This window comes from Cetorhinus maximus, chromosome 7, assembly GCF_964194155.1.
Source record: "Cetorhinus maximus chromosome 7, sCetMax3.hap1.1, whole genome shotgun sequence".
Taxonomy (NCBI): Eukaryota; Metazoa; Chordata; class Chondrichthyes; order Lamniformes; family Cetorhinidae; genus Cetorhinus; species Cetorhinus maximus.
The window spans coordinates 121,749,166-121,775,197 of record NC_135885.1 but is presented as its reverse complement, the minus strand read 5'-3'; positions in this window follow the sequence as shown (position 1 = coordinate 121,775,197).

The following is a 26,032-nucleotide window of genomic DNA, read 5'->3' as shown; positions in this document are numbered from 1 at the left end:
CACACCTGGCTTGGTTTTTTTACACTGCAGGAAGTTTTTTCAGCGTTTCTGCAGTATTTTCCCTTTTAGTTGTTGTTATCTTTCCCTCTGTAATACTACAAATCCATCTTTCTTTACAGATAATGATTCAGAATTGTAATGACCTCTTCTGTCACTGAGCCCAAATGTCATTAAAGGCTTTCAAAGGGTTACTGCACAGGCTGTCATCTCACTGCATCCTGGGCATTAAGTTCTTTGCTGAAGTGTCTTATGGTATTAAAAAATCCTTCACATAATGGCAACAAATAAATCTATTAGAAAATCATTACTTGGAGTGTCCTAGTAGCTCAGTGCATTAATGAACTGCACAATGTAAAACTGAGTCATCTCGATGAGGAATTTTCAGGTTTGATTTCTATTTTTGGTGAAGTAATTTATAATTTATCTCAACTGGCTTAAAGCCACACTTGGCTTGAGCGTCCCTCCATTAGGGAAAATAAATCATGGCTCCTAGTTATGATTGCAGTTCAGTCACATCAGTGGAAAGGCACGTACATTCCTACCTTTATAAATTTTAACCAAAAAAGTGGACATGTAAACAATATGGTGGAATATCAATCGAAATGCTTATTGCCTTTGTTCAATATAGACCTGGCCCATCACAGCACGCCATACAAATGGGTCAACAAAACTTTGTAAAGTGAGAAATAAGGTACTTTCACTTGGTACGGTTTTAATAGGGGACTTGCAGCTGCACAGCCAAATTGAAAAGTGAATATTTTACTCTGGGTCTAAGCTTGCATTTGTGAGCTCAATAAATAGCAATATTTGGAAGGAACAGAAATGAATAGTACACAAAAGATCTTTTCTTGTTAGAAAGAGTGCACCAGTGTAATTGATAAAGCTCAGTGGATTAGAAATAATAAGAACTTTTGGAGCACAGAGGGAACAGCTTGTAGCAGGCATACCATCAAAGAGTGGGTCCACTGCTAGGAGTCCTTAGAGCAGTAGTAGCTTTGAAAACTCCGATTCATAAAGGAGGCTGCCATTTTATCCACAAAGTCCTATAGGGGCACACAATAACTTATACTACACTAGGAATCACACTGAAAACTACTATTTTCCTAAGCTTTAAATGCACAAAGGTCTATTAAACACCCAGGGACACATCGCAAGATTCAGCTTTTTTGTTTTCCATTTGAAAAACTATTTTGTCTTGAGTCTATGAGTTTACTAGTTGAGTAAACTCGAATTTCATGGCTTTATATACACTTGTTAGTTGATGCTCACTATTAATAATGGAAAGAGACCGTCATAAGAACAAACCATGATCGTTTATTGCACCAGAAGGCAGAGCACTAAATCCTTGCGTGCTCTCACAATCACCTCCAGCTCTAGACTTACTATTAACCAGCAGCCCGTGCTGTACAGTGATTGGTCAGTACTGTCACATGGTTAGTCCACTTGCATTTTCTTAAAGGTACATGGTACTCCACTTTACCACATCCCTCCACCTTTACTTAAAAAATTCAGTTGACAAACTTAATTACATGTAAACTATTTACACTAATAACTATTTACAAATCAAATCGCTCAGGAGGCTTTCTCGGACGTGGGATGCGTTGAGCATCACAGTTCAACAACCTCGGCTGTTTTTTCCGAGGCCTCCTTTTCAGGGGACAGTTGTCCACTAGGTTCCTCAATGGAAATTGGCAGGTTTGTCTTCCCGACCCCCTCAGGGCCCACTGGTCCCACTGGTACTTCCCAATCATGCGACCTGTCCTTTACATATGGCACAGACTCAAGTATAGTTGAAGACTCCATTTCTTCTTGTGGGACTGGCATTCCTTTGCAGAGATGATCCACGTGTCATCTAATTAATCGGCCATTTATTGATAAATTATAGGAGAGGGGTCCAGTTACTGCACTCACCTCGCCTAACAGCCAATTGGACCTAACTCCAAAATTCATCACGAGGACTGCATCTCCCACGGTGAAAGTTCTTTCATGACCATGGCCATCAGGCCTGGTCTTCTGCGCCTCTTGGCTTTTCTCCACCCTCCCATCTAAATTTGTCCGGATAAGGGTCAGGCGGGTGGGGAGACATCTCTTCATTAGTAGTTCTGCATGGGCAATGCCAGTCATTGTGTGTGGTGTGGTCCAATATGCGAACAAGAACTGGGACAATCTCGTGCTGGTGGAATCTCCTTGCATCTTTTTCATCCCGGATTTAAAGGTTTGCACTGCCCGCTCAGCCAAGTTGTTTAATGCTGGGTGGCAGAGTAAGGTTTTGATGTGGGTAATGCCGTTAAGGGTCGTGAACCTGTGGCACTCCCCACTGGTAAAAGCGGTCCTGTTGTCGGACACAAGGACCTCCAGCAACCCATGGACTGCGAAACTCTGCCATAAACTGTCTATGGAGGCAGCCGACGTGGGCGACCAGACTTCACAGATGTCCTTCCATTTGGAGTGAGAGTCAATCAGTAAAAAGAACATTATGCCCAAGATGGGACCCATGTAATCGACATCGAGGCACACCTATGGCCACCCCAGCCATTCCCATGGGTGCAATGAAGTGAAACGGGGGAGCTTTTGCACATGTTAGCATTGAGGACACCTTTTGACCAGGGTTTCTATATCCAAGTCCATGCCTGGCCATTACAAATAGCTGTGTGCGAGCATCTTCATTCTGCTAATGCCCAGGTGAGCGCTATGTAGCTCAGCTAATAACTGCCTTCGCCCCCTTGGGGGCACGAAAACCCTTGCTCCTCAGAGTAATATGCCGTCCTGGCAGGAGAGCTCATGTTTGCGATCAGAATAGGGCTTCATCTCCATGGATTTAGATCCACCTGACCAACCTTTCAAGACCTGCTCCTGGATGTTAGACAATAATGGGCCCCAGCTTGTCCACTCACGGATTTGTCTGGCCTGAACAGGGGAGGAATCCAGAAAATTTAGCACTAAGACCAGTCCCTGGGGAATCGGAGCCTCCCAGTTATTAGCTGGCAGGGGAAGACAGCTTAGTATGATTTGCCTACCTGAACGGTGAACAAAAGTGTATTCATAGGCAGCTAATATTAGTGCCCATCTCTGGATGCGAGCCAATGCGATATGGGGTATCACATTATCTTCTCCAAGTAATCCCCAAGTAGGGGCTTGTGGTCAGTTATAATATGGATATGATGACTGTGGAGGTATTGATGAAACTTCCGGATGCTGAACACAATAGATAAGCCCTCTTTTTCAATTTGGGAATATCGTCGCTCTGCAATACTGGTTGTGCGAGTAGTATAACCAATGGGTCATTCGGAGCCATCCATCATCCAATGTGGAAGGACAGCCCCTATTCCATAAGGGGACGTACCAGATGTTAAAATTAATTCCTTATTGGGGTCAAAGTGGACCAGCAAGGCCAACGATCTTAACAATCGCTTGCTTCACTTTCAGGAAGGCATCCTGGTGCGGGGCTCGCCAACTCCATTTCTGGTTCTTCTTTAGCAGGCCGTACAATGCTGCCACCACAGTCAAGAGGTTTGGGAGGAATCGGCCATTGTAGTTTACCATGCCTAAGAAGGCCTTAAGCGAATGGCCTGGACTTTTTCTTCCACAGGATGCAGGCCCTGTGTATCAACCTTGTGGCCCAAGTCAACTATCTCCTTAGCTTGGAACAGACATTTTTCTCGTTTTAATGTACCCTTGCTTATGTGAAGAGTTTGAGCACCTCTTCTAGATTTGCTAAGTGTTCATCGTCGGACCAATACATCTAACAGGTTTGGCCACCTTATTGACAGTTAGCTTATAGTCACTGCATAAACACATGCTTTGGCCTGGCTTCAGTACAGGTACGATGGGTGCTGCCCACTCAGAAAATTGCACTGGTTATAGGATACCCAATTTGTCCTGTTCAGTTTCAACCTTGTCCCGTAGAGCATAAGGGACTGGTCTGGCTGTTATAAATCTGGGGGTTGCGTTTGGGCCTACATGGATTCTGGCCTGTAGCCATAAAATCCTTCCTAACTTGTCGTTGAAAGCCGAAGTATACTTTTGCAACAATTCCTGTAAGCCTTTTGTTGTAATTTGAAAAATTTCGGCCCATTTCAAGTTAATCTTTTCAAGCTAGTTGCGGCTTATTAAAGTGGGGCACTCTCCAGCTACCACTATCAAGGGCAGCCTCTCAGACTGACCTCCATACATCATCAAGACTTGATATAACCCATTCAGTCTTATTTCTTCACCCGTGTATGTTCTCAGTTTAGTGTACGAAACTTCCAATCTTAAAAGATGGGTTTCTTTATTCAAGTATCTGAATGTATGTTCTCCGATGATGGACATCAACGCTCCAATATCGACTTTAAAATGTTGTCTCAGCTTATCTCTGCAGTGCCACCTTATGTGACCATAACGATGGCGGAAAAAGCATTTGACTTGTTTGAATTGTCAATCGCCCACTGGATGCCTGGGTGCATTTCTCTCATTCATTTTGTAGGTTTTCACTGTGACACTGCTGTTTTTTCTGGTCTGTACATAGAGGGTGTTCTCTGCCTTTCTGTGGAGTGCGATTTTTCCCGCCTTTTGTTGCAGGCCTGTTCTGCCCTACCAGATGGATGGTGTCATTTTGTGCATCTCTGATAGCTTCTGAGTTTCTAACAGCACTCTCCATGGCTGTGGCTAATTCTAATGCCTTATTGAAGTCTAGATTAGCTTTGGCTAGCAAATAGTATCATCTCCAATCCCGCATTTCATCCTCAACATATCATTAATGGACGTCCTGAATTTGCAATGTTCCGTTAGTGCCTTTAAAACAGCAACATAGTCAGCTATTGTCTCCCCTGGAAGCCTATTCCTTGAACTGAACTTGAAGCGCTGCATAGCAACTGCAGGCTTTGGTCTGAGGTGGTTTTGTACAATTTTTATTTACTCGTCAAAAGTCTTCGAGTCGGGGGTGTTAGGTGACATGAGGCTACAGATCAGCCCATACATTTTGCTCCCACATGTGGACAAAAGAATCGCCCTCTTCTTTTTCTCCCCCATGATGTCGTTAGCAGTGAAAAAAGGCTAGGTGTTCGCCATAATGAGACCCGTCATCTGAAATGGGTTTGAATGGATCAACACCCCCAAACTGTGGTATTGTGAATGACTGCAAGGGGACTGCACTTCTGATGGCTTCCCAGTTAATGATGAATTCAGGTGTTTGGCTTACCGCGGCTTTCTTGATTGCCATTGACCGATTTGCCTTCTGCAGAGTTGCCCTCTCTCTGGGGTCTCTTATAATTTTCTGTCCTTAGCCATTTTTCTTGCATGCACCTCTTTAAATGTATTGTCGCTTTAAGAGCAGTCACCATTTTTTTTAACACTGTCTCTCCAGCTGTTGGCTTTTTTGTGCTGGGTTTTGCGCTCTTTTTGAGTTTTGGTGGGATTCCCATGATCACGATTCTGCAGGTTTTTTTTGTCCTTTCAAAGTTAAAACTGTAGCACTGCTTTCTGCTCTGATTGCCATCTATTTTATATAATAAGTACAGGTTCTCTTTCTAATGTTTTTGCTCACCCGTCTTGTCGCTTCTCACTCAGGGTCTTGCAATTTTTCATCCTTGTCACTAGTTTTATGCCTTGAGTCTATGAGTTCACTAGTCGAGTAAACCCGAATTGCTCGCCTTCATTTACATTAGTTAGTTGATGCTCGCTATCAATAACGGAGAGAGACCGACATAACAACAAACTGTGATTGTTTATTGCAACAGAAAGCAGAGCACTAAATCCTTGCGTGCTCTCACACCTCCAGCTCTAGACTTACCGTTGAGCAGTAGCCCAAGCTTTACAGTGGTTGGTCAGTACTCTCACATGGTTAGTCCACTTGCATTCTCTTAAAGGTACATGTTACTCCACTTTACCACAACAACTGTTTATTGCGTTCCCAAAACTCTGCAGGGGCAAAACACAACAGCTGGCATGATTGAATAGCTGGCTGTGACTAAAAATTGCGAGATGTTGGTGTGTGGTTTGCTAAGTGTGGGAGGTGAAGCAAATGAAAGTGAGGTATGACTCCTGATTGACAGTGATGTTGGCGGGTGAGTGATGGAGGTGTGGGAAATGGAGCAAGGTGTGAGGCTATTAGTGCACTGACATCCACCCAGTTTGGGTTCTGCCAGGGCCAATCAGTTCCTAACCTCTTTACAGCCTTGGTTCAAACATGGACAAAAGAGCTGAGCTCCCGAGGTGAGGTGAGAGTGACTGTCCTTGACATCAAGGCCACATTTGACAGAGAGTGGCATCAAGGAGCCCTAGCAAAACTGGAGTCAATGGGAATCAGGGGGAAAACTCTCTGCTGGTTGGAGTTAAACCTAGCACAAAGGAAGAGGTTGAGGTTGTTGGAGGTCAGTCATCTCAGCTCCAGGATATCGCTGCAGGAGTTCCTCAGGGTAGTGTCCTCGGCTCAACCATCTTCAGCTGCTTCATCAATGACCTTCCTTCGATCATAAGGTCAGAAGTGGGGATTTCCCCATGTGATTTCACAATGTTCAGCACCATTCGCGACTCCTCAGGTACTGAAATAGTCCATGACCAAATGCAGCAAGACCTGGACAATATCCAGGCTTGAGCTGGCAAGTGACAAGTAACATTTGTGCCACACAAGTGTCAGGCAATGACCATCTCCAACAAGAGAGAATCCAACCATCGCCCCTTGATGTTCAATGGCATTACCCCACTATCAACTTCTGGGAGTTACCATTGACCAGAAACTGAACTGGACTAGCCATATAAATACCGTGGCTAAAAGAGCAGATTAGAGGCTAAGAATCGTGCGGCGAGTAACTCACTTCTTGACTCCCCAAAGCCTGTCCACCATCTACAAGGCACAACTCAGGAGTGTGATAGAATGCACCCCACTTGTCTGGATGAGTGCAGCCCCAACAACATTCAAGAAGCTTGACACTGTCCAGTACAAAGCAGCCTGCTTCATTGGCACCACATCCACAAATATTCACTCTCTCCGTAGCACAGTAGCAGCAGTGTGTACCATTTACAAGATGCACTGCAGGAATTTGCCAATGTTCCTTCGACAATGCCTTCCAAACCCACAACCACTACATCTAGAAGGACAAGGGCAGCAGATAGATGGGAACACCACCACATGGAAGTTCCCCTCCAAGTCACTCACCATCCAGACTTGAGAATATATCACCATTCCTTCACTGTCGCTGGGTCAAAATCCTGGAACTCCCTTCTTAACAGCACTGTGGGTGTACCTACACAACATGGTTTGCAGCAGTTCAAGAAGGCAGCTCACCACCGCCTTCTCAAGGGCAACTAGGGATGGGCAATAAATGCTGGCCTAGCTAGCAAAACCCACATCCTGTGAGTGAATAAAAAATAGGTAGGATATTGCATTTCAAGATGCATTCACTGACCTTGACCACTAGTGTGAGATCATTGAACTTCTTGCAGAACTGTATTCATGTCCTTGGGGCTTGACTTGTGACATTGATCTTCACAGATATCTGCTCCCACTGCCATCTGAGCATGTGCCTGACAGGCCCTTTGGGGGCCCCTACAGATACAAGACATCTCTCATCCTTTGCATCTCTTCCCAGCAAGGCTTCTAGTGCATCATTCAAAAACCTTGGGACCTGCTGTCTCCCATATTGTAACATTAGCCAATGTTCTCCAAGTTGTATTCAGCTTACAAAGGTCTCCTGGCACCTGTTGCAGCCACAATGCAACAAACTAGCTTTAAGCAGCACAGGCTAGCTTTGGCTGGACGTTGCAATGGTGTAAAGCCACAGGCAGTTGAATTTGGTGTACTGACTGTGTTGCTGTCAAATGGTGCAGCTTAATCATGCATCATGATCCTCGCGCCTGGTTTCAGCAGCTATCAAATATAACCTTGTTGCTGTCAATGGCCTTGGTGAGTTGCTGAAATGCATCCCTGCAGATCATAAATACTGAAGCACACACACAGGAAGCTGGAACTTTGATCCAGGGTCCCAATCCAATGCCGGACTGAATTCCAAGTCGAAAACCCGGGACTGTCAGCGGTAGGACCTTGGGAATGGTTTAGGAGGAGGTGGGGAGGGCAATTAAGGACAGCAGGCAGGCTCCCAAGGCTGGAGGGCCAATAAAAGACCCTCTAGCAATGGAGGAGCAGCAGCCCCGCCAACAACGTTGGGAGCTACCGACGTAAGTAGTTGAAAGAGTGAGGGAGCCACAAAATGGAGGTACCCTCTGAAGATTTATTAAAAATATAAAATAAAAAGTGGCCACAGCTGCCAGATCATTATTACAAAGGGGGTGGGGGTTGGGAGGGCACTTCACAGGACAGCCTCCAGTCAGAGCTGTGACCATGGGGGTTGGGTGGGGGGGGTGGTGGGGGTGGAATTTAAAATGCTTGATGGTTGCTGCGTCCTTTCATTGACTGGAATTTGTCCTCAGCGGGGGTCCCAAATGCTGTCTAGAAAATTGGTGGCCTTAAAAGTCCCTTGCTACCCTTGCTCTGGCAGCAAGAAATTGCAGGGCTGCCCACTTCTGCAATGTGTCACCAATAGTGGAGCAGAATATTGAGGCTAATGGCAGCACTGTTTCCTACTACTGCTGCAGCCTCTGTTTTGCAATGATTTCTTCACCAGCCCTGAAACGTGCATTCCTCTGTTTCCTCACATCATTCAAAATAAACTAAAGGGTCAACTGGGCATCTCAAGTTTTTACCTCCTCAATCAGCACACTCAGAGATGGATTAATGCATTCAGCCATTACTTAGAACATGCACACACCGACAATGCAACTGGCAAAGCAATCCAGGAAATTGAGTGCGATTAGTTCTGATCAGATGCTCCAATATGCCTGACCTGGATTTTGCAGTGTAATGAGGGTAACACTGTCAGCATTCACCCTGATTACTCCACTGAAACTGACAGCAACACCAATTGTTCAGACAGAATAGTGCAGAAATCTATGCTTCCCACAGACTGCAATCTCCCCTGCAATTATGAACTGGCAAGAATTTCTGCTCTAATGCTGTTAGTTTCACCATGGAAACCCTGCAACAAGATGAACCTGGTTGAGGTGTAACAGATTTTAATGGTGTGCTAACTTAATAATAATTGCTAAACACCTGCCTAAAAAGTTAATGTTGTTCACCAGACTAATCCTGGGATGGCGGGATTGTTTAATGAGGAGAGATTGAGGAAACTGGGCCTGTGTTCTCTAGCGTTTCGAAGAATGAGCAGTGATCTCATTGAAACTTACAAAATTCTTACGGATTATGACAGGGTGGATGTAGATAGGATGTTTCCCCTGGCTGGTGAGTCTAGACCTAGGGGACACAGTCTCAGAACAAGGGATAGGCCACTTTGGACTGAGATGAGGAAGAATTTCTTCACTTAGAGGGTGGTGAATCTTTGGGATACTCTATCCCAGAAGGCTGTGGAAGCTCAATCATTGAGCATGTTCAAAATAGAAATCAATAGATTTCTGGATGTGAATGACATCAAGGGATATGGGGATAGTGGGGAAAAATGGTATAGAGGTAGATGATCAGCCTTGATCTGTTTGAATGGCACAGTGAACTTGACGGGTGAAATGGCCTAATCCTGTTCCTATATTCCTATGTTCTATTCATGAAATGTCAAAAGTCTCTACAATGGTTAAAAATTCCACCTATTTCTCCTCAAAACATAAATTTTGTATTTTTCTTTAAAAGCCTATTTATCTTTAGTTTAGCTCCTATTGTAAGACAGTCATATGCTTATTTTGCTACCTGAAAATTTAAATTAAGTGTGTTTAACTTCCTGATTTGCTGTGGGTGAATACTTCAATTTGATCGCTTGCCTACCTGCTTGGTGACGACGCTGCTGCTGCATTTGGTGCCAAATATAAACTGGCACTGGGGAAGGGGAAAGTCCTGTCACTGTAATCGCTAGATTTTTGCTGGCAGCTTTCTTCAGGATAATGGCAAGCATCCTTGCTTTATCGCAGACCTCAAAATATGGGCCCATGAAGGTGCAATATGTCTTGGCTCCAGGAAAAGTTATCGGGGTAATTTTATGAATCCATTCTGTCAGCATGGAGCCTTGCCAACTGTCATATGAAACAGGAATCGTACCCCCATTGCCACTTTTCCTCTCTGTTACAAGTAATGCAGAAGAATGATGTCAGCAGGTCTGTTGAAAGATCAACAACCTCTAACACTAACCCTATTTCTTTCATCATGGATGCTGCCTGAACTCAAGCATGTTTCAGGCATCTTCTGTTTTTATTTCAGGTTCCTAGTATCTGCAGTAGCATAATGTTACCATAATTTCCCATTATGCTCTGCTAGTGTGGAATCTCCCTAGCAACAATATGAAGTTGGAAAATCAGATCTAATGAGTGTTTTGTCAAGTGTGTTCTGTCAAGTGTGTGAATAAAGGACAGAGAAAAATAGCATTCCCATTTAACACAAAATCAGCTTGAACAAATTAAACCCTTAAATTTATTGGCAACTTTCATAAGTGGCAAACGCCTTTTGCTGCAGACCACAAAATATAGGCCCATGAGTTGCAATATATCCTGGCTCCAGGAAAGCTTTATTGGGGTAATTTTATGGATGCCTGTTGTCAGCATGGAGCTTTGTCAACTGTCCCTACAAAAGAGGAATTGGACCCCCATTGCCACTTTTCTGTGCTAATAGCTACACTAACAACCAGTTGAAGGTAATCAGTCAAGCTCATAACATGGCTCATTTACACTTGCCAAAAGTGACATACATTCATACTCAGGCACCCATTCTCTGCAAATAAAAAGAATATGTTCAAGCCTTTCACCTTATTTTTTGAATTACTGAGGAACATGGGGAGCCTATCGTTCCCCGTTGCTTTCTCCATGGCAATGCCTCGACCAATCAGTGTCAATGTGCTAATAAATCAACCTTGCTTTTGCCCTGTGGTATAAATTGTTGCCATTGTTTGAAATTTGGCATTTGTCCTGATAAGTGCAAGATGAAAAGCTTCGGCAACATGCCTCTTGTTTTCAGCAATATTCAAGTTCAGTACTACCAAGTACCTGTTTAAATCTATTTGCTTAAGTAGTTATTCAAATAAACCATGATACTTCAGTTTTGGCTCCAAAAAACATCAAACATATCAGGAATTTTCATGTGTAATGAATATAAATTCTTCAATCCCGATCTGTCGGTGATCTATACTTCTGGCCTGAATTTCTGGAGTCACCCAGGATCATTTTGGTTAAATAAATCATGTGAATAGCTGTATCACAAGATGTGAACCTTGGATTTGGCCACTGGGAGAGAAAGAAGCATGAACAGATGAAAAATATCACCAAAAAAAAGCTGAATGCTTTGACGCTGTGATGATTTTGTGCTATTTCACCTGAAAATCTGGGACTGGAAACCACCATGCACTGCCCTGCTTCCCTCCACCACCTCTGCTTCTGTTCCTCCAGTAATCGGAACACCAGGTTTTTCCCTGTGTTTCTTGGTGCAAGGAGGGCAAGAATTTCAACAAAGTCAGTTGGTAACACTGGATGGAATCTTGTGGAGGTGATGGGGTGTCAGCTACTGGGTGGAGAACCAGCAAGACTTCATGTCGCCTCTTTTAGGGAAGAGGAACATCATGTGCCAGTAAAGTACTTGACAAGCCAGCGATGGGCATTCCCTGGGATCAAGAGCCCTGAGAGCAGAAGTCCCGCCTGCCTAGAGCTGCTGGCCAATCAGTGTTCGGCAGCTCAATTGAACCCAGTGCCACCTAGGAGATGGTGGCTGTTACTTGTACAACACCAATGTAAGGCCTAGGTTTATTGCTGGATCCCAGTCCAGAGGGGAGTGATAACAGGGGTGGGGAGACGATGGAAGGAAGGGGTTTAATACCAATGATAGTGGGATGAGAAGCCCTTATGTGGCCTTTAATTACCCACTCAAGGGCTTCAATTGGTGGCGATGTGGCAAGGACCTTCTCACCACAGCCTTAACCAGAGTGGGGGCGAGGTCATCACCTGCCAACTTTCTGCATGATTAAATGAAACCCCCGCCACCAAACTCACCATGGGGAAGGGCTCAAGGTTCCGCTCAGTATCTCCCTGGCCTTGCCTCCGCTGTCTATAAGTGGAAATAACTTGCACCATCTACCAATGGGGCTCCCCTTTGATTAAGGGAGTCGGAAATTGGGTGGGACCTGATGCTTCCAGGTCTTGCCTGAGTCACGCTCCTCGCCAGCTGTCTCCAGAACATTTTATGCCAGTTCTCCAGCACAGGTAGTGCCTTAAGCTAAATTTAAACTGCTTTTAAAGTTAACTGTACAGAACATTAATATTAAATGAGTAAAAATGAAAGTAGGCAAAAGATCAATAATGTTCAGTTCTTAACATAACAAAAATACAACAATAGGACAAACGTAGAGATGCAGGGACATGATTACAACATGATGAAAACATTACATCATATAATTTTGTCAAGCGGAAGAATAATTTGTTGCTTTAATTTATATTAAAACACATACAATTAAAACTCTGTAGCAATTAACACTCGTAAGAGAGCCAACTGTTTATGAATGCTGTTAATATGTATAAAACAGACATTATCCAATTGAGTTATAGTCTTTTCCTTTATTAGTGGTGTTAATTAAAACAAACCTACTTTTCAATTTAAAATTTAATATCTTGATGATTTTATAATGTTAGCATGTTGATATATAGGCCAGTTTTTATTAACAATGGTAGAAGCTATTGGAAAATAAATTTATATAACTTATGCCTTAATTAGGTGTTGTAGGATGATGTTTTATCAAATCATATGATACAATATCACATCTGGTTCAATCATAAAGGGCAAAAACAAACAAATGTTCACTGTAATTTTCCCAATGCCAAAAGAAAAAGAAAAATGGTTCTGGTTAATTGTAAAGAGAATCCTCCATGATTCATTTAAATACAGTTATACATCTCAAGATAGAAATTATGTTAGTAGATCACTATCTCCATATTTGATGTGTGACTGGCTTGTAGCATACTCCAGACTTACTTTCGATATTCTTCTGGAAACTGGAAAATAGGGAGAGGAAGAGCAGTTGAAGATCCAGGGCCATAGGAGCACGAATAGGTCATTCAGCCCTTCGAGCCTGCTCCACCATTCAATATGATCATGACTGATCTTCTAACTCAACGCCATACTCCTGAGATCTCTCCATCCCCTTGACGCCTTGCACCCTCCACCTCCGCCAATTAACTTTCAAAAATGAACATTGTGCATTCATATCAATAAAAATTCTGCATTTATAATTGTAGATTTATTTTATATGAAAAAGGAGAAGATTATAATACTGATTGTACATTCTCATTGTTCTTCATGTTTCACCGGATAAGCACCAGAAGAGATGTACATTACAATGTGTAATATGGCTCAGATGATGTGTTTATGTAACTATGTCCCTGCAATGGTTATTTGATGATTTTATGTTCAATTTACACAATCAATAATCATTACAATAGCCAACTCTATATTCCGTGATGTTATTTGCTGATTTGTAGTTTTAGAATATTCATTCGGATAAAACTGTCACATAAATAGAATGAGCAATATAATATGAAATTTTGGGGAAGGCTGCAATGTAAATACCTGAAAATCTCTCTCTCTCTATCTCTCTCTCTCTCTATACATATATATATATATATATATATATACATATATATGTCAGTAGATCTAGACCTGTCATTCCCACTGCTGAAGCCTGTTGGCTTATTTATGTTGTTTCATGAATAGTTTATTCAGTATTTTGCTGCCCCTAGCCCACCCCCAAAATTTGCCACATTAGGTGACTGCCTAGGTTGCATAGTGGTTACACCAGTCCTGTGAAGACCTATTACAGAAGGACACTTTACTCTTCAAGAGCTTGCCAAAGATCCGGAGGTGTGCAATTCCCTACATGAGATGCAACACATAGGCAGCCAGGGAGATGAGGTGAAGCTTGTGCATTGATTGCTAGCCCTCCTGCCTCAGGTTCCTCTATGACCAAAGGTCACTCATTTTGAAGAGTGTCCATAGATGCTCAGGTTAGGTCTGAGGGACCAGGACACAAAACATGACAGCCCTGAGAATTTTAATAGAAACTCAATTTGCAGTCTTCCTCTCCAATCTTTGGGCCAGAGGTTTTCTGGCTGCTGTGGGGAAGGGTCCCTCATTAGCAAACCTCTTTGATCCCTTACCTGTTTCCAGGTGCATAGACTAGTCAAAGAGTGGGCCTCCACTGGGGAGGTGTACATGTATCATATAACTAATTTAGGTGCTCTGGGACTAGTTGCAACACATAATGGATGTACTGCACTTTTCCAATGCCCAAGAAAAGGAAATAATTGGTGTTGAAGCCTATTGAGAATTTTTTTCCAATAACATTATACCATATGTTCAGAATGTTGCTGTGTTTGATACATTTTAATCACATTTGTTTTCTCTGGGATTCAGGTGATTTAGTGCTCTAATGGGCATCTGGACGGTCAGGCTCTCAGCCAAGAATACATAATAAGGCTTGACTGAGATCCCAGAAATCCATTAATCTGTTGAAACAGCTGGGTCCCAGAGAAAACATTGCTTTATTGACAGCTCTAGCTCTCTGATCTCTTCTGTCAATTTCACAATGTTTATTTACACAAGGTTAAGAGGATTCATGCATTTGCAGTTTCTGCTATTGAAATTTTAAAGGGTCTGGATGGTTGATAATTTGATTGGGCTGTAATAAAAGCTATTTTTATGAATGAATGACTTTTTAAAAAGTTTATTTTTACACATCCTGCTGTTATTATCGGGTTCATTGCTTCTATACAGTGTTTAGTGGGTAAATGGGCATGGAAGTGCCATAGCTTGGCATAGGGTGATGAGGGGCCATTGGGGTTGTTTGGGGGCTATACCTTGGCATAGGGGGAATGAGGAGGACCTTTTGACCTTACCTTTTAAGACGTTCTCTAATGCAGATTATGGTTCACAACACCTCTGAGCTGCCATAAACTACAATTCTTTGAAATGCTGGCATGACTCCATGAAAATTGCAGGAGACTAGATCATGTCTTTTGCAACAATGGAGTTGGCCCGGTGATAGTGGTTTGCTTTTGGTTGTTCACTGCACATTCAGGACAATGAAACATCATTTATTCTATAGAATAAGTTATGCTTGACCATCAGACTGATTGCTGGGCTCTTCAATGACAATTTGCTATCCTTAAGTGACCTTGGTGAAGTCTTTGAAGAATATCAAGCCTAAGTTTTCTCACCATTCTGTCATCAAAAGCTAGGATATCATCAATGATTGTGGGATGCTTTTTCCATTTGAAGTACTGCCACTGTACTGGTTTGTTACGTATATAGTCTGGCAATCCTTCCAGACTGTATCTTCTTATCTAGACACACTCCTCATTTTGCTGCTGTGCTGATCTTATCTCCTGCAACATCTTTGAAGCCACCAGTAGGTGCTGAGTAATGAGAGATGTATACACTTCCAACCACTCAATGAAATGCAAATCTCCTATACTGGTTCCTTCAAGTGGTATCCTCGATAGTGTATCTGCTATCACTTGATATTTCCCTTGAATGTACTCTGTTATAGAGTCATATCTCATTATGTTTAACCTGAACCATTGGATTCTAGGTGGCATCTTCACAATCCTTTTCATGTTCAGAAGGGTGACTATTGGCTTATGGTCTATTTCAATTTTGAACTGCAATCCCATCACATGGGCATGTGAGAAATTCTCAGACTATGTTGCTACCAATGCTTCCTTCTCAATTGTAGCAAATATTTTCTCTGTGCCTGCGAGTGACCTTGAGGCGTAGCCAACTGGTCAACATTTACTGTCTCTGTACTTGAAATAATACTGCAACCAGATGGATAGATGAGGGTGGGATTTTCTGGCCCCACCCACTGCTGGGATCATCCGTCCCACCAAAAGTCAATGGACTTTTGGCTGGGCTGCCAAATCTCCCGCAGTGGGTCCCGCCACAACGGGGCCAGAAAACCCTGGCTGATGGATCAGCTACTATGATCGGTAGTTCTGGGCCATAATTTGTTAAAATGTTAGAGGAAATTACGAGATTTTTGATTTTCTCAAAAGCATTTTGCTGGTCCCCATTTCAGCACCACTGTTGATACTGTCTCAACAGCTATCTCAAAAGCTCATTGACCTTGGCCAAATTTGGTAAGAACTTGCCTACTTAGTTGACCATCCCAAGGAATCCCTGAAATTCAGTAATGTTCATAGGTAGTGGAAACTCTCTGATCACCTTTTGTTTTTTGTAGGTCGATTGTTATTCCAGAGCCTTGTACAATGTGATCTGCAAATATAATCGTAGGTTTGACCAACTTACATCTTTCATTTGATTTTAGACCTGCAACCCATAAGGCTCTCAGAACTGCTCCAACTGCTGTCCTGTCATGGAGACATGTACACAAAAGTTGTCCATATGGCACGTTACCCCTTCCATGCCTCCTAGGATTTGAGACATTGTTCTCTGAAAAATTTCAGGTGCAGTCACAATTCCCAGTGGTAATCTATTAAAGCAACAATGGTGTTATAAAAGTGGTCAGCAATCTGGATTCTTTGTCCAGAGGCAATTGCCTAAATCAGCTGTTTGCATCTATTTTGGTGATTAGAGTATTGTTGCCTAGTTTGGCAAGACTCTTATCCACTGAGGCCATCGGGTGGATCTCATGTTCCACTGATTTGTTTAGTTGAGTTAAATCCATGCAGATTCTAATTGGGCCATTTGGCTTTGGGACCGTGACCATTCCTGAACATTGTTTTGTGGGCATGGTTACTGTGAGATAACATCTTGCTGTAGCATGTTGTCAATTTCATCCTTGGCTTTGTCCATGAGTGGGTGAGGGACTTTCCTCAGTGTAAAGAGGTAAATTCATTTAGCGTCAGCTCTTCGTGTGATATGGTACTAGGTCTTCAGTCTTCCCAAGCCTGTAAATATTCTTGGAAATTCATTCTGGAATGCATTACTGCAATGCTTATCAGCAACATCATCAACTTTATAGATTAGCTTCAATTTTAAGCATGCCTTCCTGATCAGAAAAAAAAATTCTTGATTCTGAATAACATACAGAGCTTCCATAATTTCTTTATCTTTGTACTTCAGTTTTGTCATGTGTTGGTTTATGGTTTTCAGTATAGTCCCACCTGAACCCTGTGACTTGATAGATGAAGGCTATCCTGTAATGTGCTTAAGGCATTTTATTTTGTCAGATAAGACAGAAACTCCTGCCGCTGCATCTAATTCGAACTCTGTGGGGTTCCAATCCATTTCAAGTTTAGCACTCCAGTATTTATTTTCCCTTTCCTGTACTTCCTCTCGGAAAGTTATTTCCTTTTCCTGTGCTTCTTCCACTTCTTGTATGTGGTTTGGCTTTAATATTTTTTCCTTCTTTGTGCAGACTGCATTTTAGATCGGCTGACAATTTTAAGGTGCCCTATTTTTCCACAGTTGTAGCACTCTGCTCCCTGTGCTGGGCATTCTTCCTGTTTATGCAGGTCTTTCCTGTCACAGTCACAGTTACCTGTCAAGAGTATTTCAAGATTTCCCTGTGTTTGCGAGCTTCTGTTTTTGTGCATTTTCCTTCTAATGGCCCATATATTGAATGGCCTCACTCATTCGTTTCCATGGGACCTCTCCTTCCTTGCAAACATATGCTCTATTTTGCTTTCTGAGCTCAGTTTGTCTCACAATTTGTACATCCTTGATTAGAGTTAAATCTTCTCTTATTTGTAAGAGACCTGCTAGAGATTCATCTGAAAACCCAAATACTACATAAATTAATTCTTCCCTCAATATTCCGTAGTCGCAATTCTCTGCCAATCTGTCTAGATCATTGATGAACAAATCCATGCTCTCACCGGTCTTTGATTTTGCTTGTTCAATATTGCCCTTGCTATAATTAAATTTTTGCAAATGCTGAAATTGAATCAAATGCTTGCAGGATTGCTTCATAAGAGGTTGAAGACTCATCAACTCCCTGCCTTGCTATTGCATCATCAGCAATAGCTCCAATTGCATACAGTAGTGTACTATCCTGATCCTTTTATGCTTTTCGTGCAAGCCAGAAGCAGTTCTACATCTGGAAAACCTATTTTTCCATTTGTCCCAATACTGAACCCATTGTGAGTCTTCAGTCCAGAATAGTTCTTGGAATTTTAGTGTGGTTTCCATGCTTGTACCAAACCCTGGAATAGTTGCTACTTCACTGGTGCTGCTTGTTGATTCTAGTCTGTGCTCTCTGCTGTCTGGACTCTAGGTCTAGTGTCTCAGCTTATATCTGTTACGCCTGTGATACCTTTTTGTCTATTCTCTCAAAGTTATTTGTGTGTAAAATAATTGTAATTTTCTTACTGCTGACCTTAAATTTATACATTGTATGATTAACTAGAATCATATAGGGCAGAAATTTTCCCCCGTTGGGGGGGTTGTGCGGGGGTGGGCGAGGGTGGGCACGAACCCAATCGGCATCCCTGATCAGGGCCTCGCCATCATTTTATGTCGGGGGGGGGGGCAATTAAGGCCCGCCCATTGTTCCCGGAAGTGCTGAGCACTCCCTGTGCGGGCGGGGAGGGATTCCCTGAGACGGGGCCTGCATTCTTTCATGCTTGTGCGCAAATGAGCACAGAAATCTCCCTGAGGCACAGAGGCAATTAATAAACCCTTCATGAAACCTCATTCCGTCCGTGGATGAGGTTGCACGAAAAATGTGAAGGCCGCCTGGGCTCTTCGCCTGCCCACCAACCTTAAGGTTAGATGGGCAGCATTCTTAACTACTTTAATTACTTTCTTAATGGCCTTAAAAGGCCTTTGACAGTTCGGCGGACGCGCAGCTGAGTTGGCTGCGCGCCCGCTGAACTGAAAATCTAAATGACACACGGTGATGTCGGGACGCCTGCTTGACGTCGCCGCGCGTTATTTTAGACGTCAGCGAGTGGGCCCTGTCCCTGCTCGCCGACTCGAAAATTCTTCCCATAATCACACAGTACCAAAGAGGCCATTCAGTCTTTCATTCCTGTGCCAGCTTTTGGAGCTGTTCCACTGACCCACTCTTTCGCAATAGCCCTGCAATTATTTTCCTTTTTAAGTATGTATCAAATTCTCCTTTGAAAATTATTATTCAATCTGCTGCCAGTACCCTTTCAGATAATATATTCCAGATCATGAGCTCACTGTGCAATGAAAATTCCTGTCAATTCCCCCCTGGTTCTCTTGCCATTCAACTTAAATCTATGTCGTCTCTTTACCAACCTTCCTGCCATTGGAAACAGTTTCTCCTTATTTACTCCATGAAAATTCTTCATCATTTTAAATATAACTTACAAATCTCTGCTTTACTTTCTCTATTCTGAGAACAATGCCAGTTTCTCACATGTCGCCATATAACTGAATTTCCTCATCCCTGGATACCATTGTATAAAAATACTTCTGCCCATTTCATTGTTAGAAAGTAATTACTTTCAAATTACTTTGAAGGTTTAAATATATTATTAAATGAAATGTTTTTGTTCAATAAAAGCTCTGTCTAGTCAGAGAGTAGAAAATATGTTCACAGAGCCACAAAATTCAGTTCTCTTCCCTGGAGTATACAAGATTGAGGGGTGATCTGACTGATATTAAAGAAACTGTGATAGTGAAGACCAATTCCACCGGCTCTGGGGCTAAAACAAGGGCACAGAACCTTAAGATTAGAGCTAGGCTCTTCGGGGGTGATGTTAGGAAGCATTTCTTCACACAAAGGGTAGGGGAAATCTTGACCTCTCTTCCCCAAATGGCTGTTGAGGCTTGGCCAATTGAAAATTTCAAAATTAAGATTGATAGATTTTTGTTAGGCAAGGGAATTAAGGTTACAGAACTAAGGCGGGCAGATGAAATAAAGATACATATCAGACATGATCAATTTGAATAATGGAATAGGCTTGAGGGGCTGAATGGTGTATTCCTCTTTCTATGTTCCTATTATGGAATCAGTATTTTCCACCGTTTATTTCATTTCAATACTCATTTTAACCAAACAACAAGTATTTTTCAGTTATTTAGCGCACACAAAGAGGAGTACACAGAAATACTCCACCGCTTAATGTTTCTCGTACAACAAACCCCCTTGAAACACATCTGTTTCACTGACAGATCTAATGGGAATCCAAATCATATGGCTGCTCATTGTCACCAATTGCACAGTCAACCTTGAACTTGACATGTAACAATGATATGTTGAACCATATAAAATCAATATCTAAAATTGCTGCTGAAGTCTTTAAACTGGTTCTGTGGATTGACTTCTCCATTCTCACTGCTATTTAATTGCTTGAACCAATTGAGTTGACAGTCGGACTCAGTATCTTCTCTCGGTTGTTGATATTACAGAAGCAAAGGCTTGGCCACAATAACAGCTGGGGAAACTGTACAAGCTCTATAAACAGCTGTACATCATAAATAATTGATTTTAAAAGTTGTTGTAGGAATATAATTGCAATCCAGATGGGGCATATGAAAGCTGGCGATAAATCAGAATAAGTAAATCTGCATTTTCCATTCAAATTACCTCTTTTAAGCTATAGTAGTTTCATTTGCATGTAGTTAACCAAGTATTGTAACCTTTTGTGATTAGTTCTAATTAGTTTTTTTTCAAGAACAGATAAAGTGTAGCCACGGCATGGTTGTTTAGGCAGATTACCCATAACCTTGCGCAGTTTCCACATTATTGGCCCCACTCGATGCAGCTCAGTTGGTCACTTTTGCATCTGCTAATCACCCGATGTGAACTTAGTGTTTTAAACAAGTTAATTAGCTTAATTCATAAGCACTTAGAAAATACATTAGTGCTAATCAGTATCACCCCATTTACAGTGAATGATATTTGCCTAATAGGAATTATTCGGTGAAGAGAATATTTACTCTCAATAAAAGTGCTTTTAATAAAAGATTTCCATTATAACACATCCATATCAATAATTTTCAAAGAAAATCGTAGATTTGCATTAAAATATCCTACTTTAAATGCACAATTTAAATTACATTTTAAAGTATTTAATGACATTTAAAAAAAAATCAAATCTGTGTTTCTTTGCATTATTCTAAATCATGCTGATGTCCATCAAATAGTTGAATTGCCTGTGAAGGAAATATATTGTATTTTCATTTAATTATCCTTCACTAGGTCCATTGTAGGTCTAAAATGTATCACTGACCTTGAATGCTGAAAAGGGCATACAGCCTTATATGCACATCATAAAGGAGTTAATCTTATTGCCCATGGTAGAAAGGGGAGCGTAGACAAGCCTTCTAAGTCTCCGGTGGTACTACCATAGAAAAAGATAATCAATTATTGATGTTAAATACTTGTTTATGGAGCTTACACAGTTAACCCAGTTGTTTGGTAGACAAAGCTCACTTATGGTCCCATCAAGAATTGCAAGAGGGTGCAGTAGACTTTCAACTCAAGTTAATTACAGCAATTAAGTATCTGCTTGTTTAACAATTGACCGTTCCCTTCCCAAGGTCAGGAGCTCGGGCGGGGGGGGGGGGGGGGTCAGTCATTCCACAGTGGGTTGTGCTTTTGTCTTCTGTCTTTTTCATTCGCTTTTGCAATACTTTTATCTCCTCTGCCATCGTGTTTTTGTTTTCAAGCAGTAATTTTATATCATCTAATACTTTCCCTTAGTCTGAAGCATGCAATGTTATGCAAGAAAGTAATAAAATCAATATTTAGGAGGTTGTACACCAGTGCAGTTCATTTATTTCAAATTCCAGATTTTATATTCCAGAAGCGGACTTCTATTATCCATCATCATTTCAGATAAGCAGGTAACAAGCTACTAAAATATTGAATGTTTCTGGTCTCCTGCCACTTTGCAATGTCCTGTTGTTTAATGGCTATGCTGATTCATTAAGGTGCAGAACACAAGCAATAATATGCATACTATGACATTTCGATTGCTACTCCACAATAACTGAAGCTACTAAACTGTATTTGTGCCAAAGAAGTCATTTCCACTCAACTTCATAATTATATGTTCTAATTGTGGTTTCCCATAGGAATCTCATTAGCTACAATTGTACAGTGATACATAAAACATTAGTTATATTACCAGGACAGAATGCAAGGCACATGTTCTCTTCATTAAAATTATTCACATACACTGTGAAAAATGTTATGACTGAGTGTCATTGGAAAAAAAACTAGAAATAGTTCTACAAATGTAGAACAAATGATAACTAGTTTCTAATTGGGAAGGCATATCACACAAGAGGAACATCTTAACTGCACAACAACATATAATGGCTGATTGAACACATACCACATACACACCATGTGCAATTTCCATTCCATTGATTTCAATTGAACAGACAATTAAGTGTGGTGTTTATGAACATTCATCCAACTCAATATCAGTCATTTTACATCATCACCGAAAGCTAAAATTACCCCAAAGGAAATAACTTTCTATGGGAATTCTCTCCCTACACTTCTCTGCCTATCAGCCTCTCTTTCTTCCTTTAAGTTCCTTATTAAAACCTACTTCTATGGCCAAGCTTTTAGCCACCTATCCGAATACCGGCGTATGTGACTCAGTGTCAAATTTTGTTTGATGATGCTCTTATGAAGTGCCTTGGAACACCTTACTACTTTAAAGGCGCTATATAAATGCAAGCTGTTGTTGTTGAAACCACTTGCGCATACTTGCTTATGTGTTCATCAGAAGTATCTTACCTTGTTATCATGGCTCTTAGTATGTGATATACATTGGCTATATTCATTGTATTATGGTATAACAATCTTTGATATTTAAAAAATAGGATTGCAGGTTTTGAATGTTGTATCATTCTTGTCCCTTTATCAAATTACAACTTGTTACTCCAAGGAATAATTATTTCCTTTTGAGTAAATGTTTTCATTGACTTATCCAGTTGAGGTATTGTATGAACCATGTACATAAATGATACATTATTCATTTGCTGTAAGGTATCCAGTCATTTTTGTCAACAAATCCTCTTTTAATGAATGAACTACTCCTGATTTTCATTTGGAAGTTCTAAATAGATTCAGGCTATCAGTTCCAGATAATTTGTGTCACATCATCAAATTTAAACAAGCTTTTTGCTATGTATAACCAATTGCCTGACCAAAAATACGCTTCTGCAGTAATTGAAGTCAGTTTATTTACAAGTTACCTCATGCAATGAATGATTGTAAAATGTATTAAAAATGGGATTGTGAGTTGACGCTGATCTCGGTCTTGCATGTGCTCTAAAACCTATTTCATGTTAATATGTCCATATGCAAATTGCAAAGAAGGGATCATATATGCCTTTTTCTAGTTATAGAACACACACCAAAAGTTATTTTGTATCATCTAGAGTATAACTGTATGGAATAAAATGGCATTGGGCTCAAATTCTGAGACTGCCATAGTGCTGTTGAGACTGAGACAGGACAGCACTTCTGTCCACCTGAGGCTATGCTGCTGACCCTGCCCTGAATTGCAGGGTCAGCTAATTTAAATAAGCAAACTGTGTGACCTCAGGGCATGGTCCTGGGAGTTAGGTGCCAAATGGTTGGATAAGGTAATAGACGGCCCAGTAAATACCTGGAGAGGGGGAGAGTATGGAGGGTGAAGGAGGGGTTGCATAGGAGAGTGAGTAGGAGAAGGGATGAGTGGAGAGTAGGGACGGAATTGAAAAATATACTTGGAGGAGAGACTGACACCTGGCTTTATATCCTGCTGCTGCTTCAAGGGGCACTGGCAGTACTGCAAGAGGGGGACTCATTACAAGGCTGGCGCCTGGATTGAAGAAATAAACAGCAAATTAATATGCAAGTCACCTGAATAGGCATAGAGAGCAGAAGGAATTGTTTGTTAGGAGTTGAGGCAGAAGTATCTCTAAGAATGTAATATGTATTTTGCTGCTGCTTTTGGCAGCGAGTGCTGACCTTTTGATCCCAAGGCTTCCTTAACAGTATAAGAACGTGGTTAATAATCTCACCAGAGCAGCGAGGGTAAGTTATCTGCTCACCCTGATTCTTTTTACAGTCTTTTAAGAAGCTGCCGCTTCTTCATTTATCTAAGCATTGCTTGGAGGGACCGACAGCAAGTGATTCCTAAAAATATGAGGATGCCATCCCTTCGGGTAAGCAGGAACTAACTAATATCACAGATTTGCGGACATTCAGATCCAGGGTGCAGCAGGTGGAGTGTAGTGAGTCCCCCTTAAAAATACAACATTTGCTCCTGGTGATAGTTCAATTGGTCTCTCTATCGAGACCTTTCCTAGCTCGTGTGGGTGTCACTGTACAGGACTGAACTGTTCACATCTGCAGAAATAATACAAGTTAGTCAGAGCCCATGAATTCATCCACTTCCTGATTCAACATCCCTCTTTTCTATGTTGTATAGTTCGCCCATATCAATGTAATTTGGATGGAATCAGATGAAATAGCACTGAAGATCACAGAATTCTAAACATGAGTGAGTTAACATCCCACTTCAGGCTGCAGTATCCATGATCTTTTTGACTGGTTTCAAAAGTTCATTCGCCTGAAGCAGTCCCTACCCAAAAAACTGACCATGTCCCCAGATTGAAATGGTGGGTTTCCACTGATCACACCCATCCTAGTGTCCATGATATTGTGCCTGGAATTCTCAAAAAGTCAGTGCTGTGTCCAGCTCATTTTGGGCATACTTCGCCAATTGTGACCCCCAGCAGAAAATCCACAGCCATAAGTTTAATTTATGTCAATGTAATTCTGGGGTAAATGGTGGAATTTCTGGGGCAGCAGATTTTGCCTTCACTATCATGTCATTTTCCTCAATACTCTGCTGTGGGGTCATCTCTTCCCAGTAACCAGTTATACTGAAACTAGGCATGTATTTGAGAACATACATAATTCTGCCATGTATGTGTTATACCCCAAACACCAGTTCCTTAATCCAGAACTACACCATATTTACAGTAGAACAAATTGGAATGTCAGGCCCCATGCTTCAAATGAGACATAAGTGGTTGAATTTCCACATGGGGTCTCGCGATCATCCACCATAACTTCAGTGGAAGATCTGGGAAAATTCCAAAGAAAATGCCTTAAACGCTGTTCAAACCATTTCTCCCGGATTTCTGTGGAAGAGGGTACAGCAATTGATTGGAAGAATCCTTGTGGAAATTTGGCTTATAATGCTTTATCTATCTTTATGAAAGATATATTTATATCTAAATATCCAGTCTGCATAAGGAAAAAAAAACAATTTGCAAATGCTTGCAAATTAGAGGTTTGGAATTACTGATTTACCTTTGGAAATGCCAGTGTTCTTCTTTAATTCACCACTTATCAGGCACTTCTAATCCAAAAAAAAAAGCAGAGTTTGAAGAAATGAGAGGTGCAATCACAAAAAATATTGAGGTGGTAAAAGCATTTTATGAGACTTGTTTTCGCAAATAAAATGTTGATGCGAATGCAGTTCATTATGATGGTGGTAAAATTGAATTAAGAGGTCATAATAATGCTGTCTGAGTCCTAAAGCAAAATTACAATTTTCTGCAAGCTTTTGTGTAGACCTAATCGTACTTTTGCCATGGGGGAAAGGTTCCATTTGCTTAGTTGACTTTTAAAATGTGTATTGATTATATACGTTTGGTGGTGTCAGGTATAGTTCATCGATAAACTGAGTTGAATCTACAGCTCTGGTAAGAACCCATTATTCACAGCTTTTACATACAATTTTGACAAAGAAGAGCTAAGAAGTGACGGCTGCTCTATGAAAGTCTTTGAAAATAATATTTGCATCGAAGGAGTACAAACCTTGCAGCACAATTAATTTTATAGACAGTAACTCACCACTGCCTGCTCAAGGGCAGTTAGGGTTGGGCAATAAATGCTGGCCTAGCCAGCAATGTCCACATGCGATGAATAAATAAAAAAAAAACAAAAGACTGATGATACAGGACCAGAGTTCCAAAGCTATGTAAACAATGAATATTGCATTCAGTTGGATGACTTTCTGAATCATGCACAATCTTCAAGAATATGCGATCATACAAACAATGGCA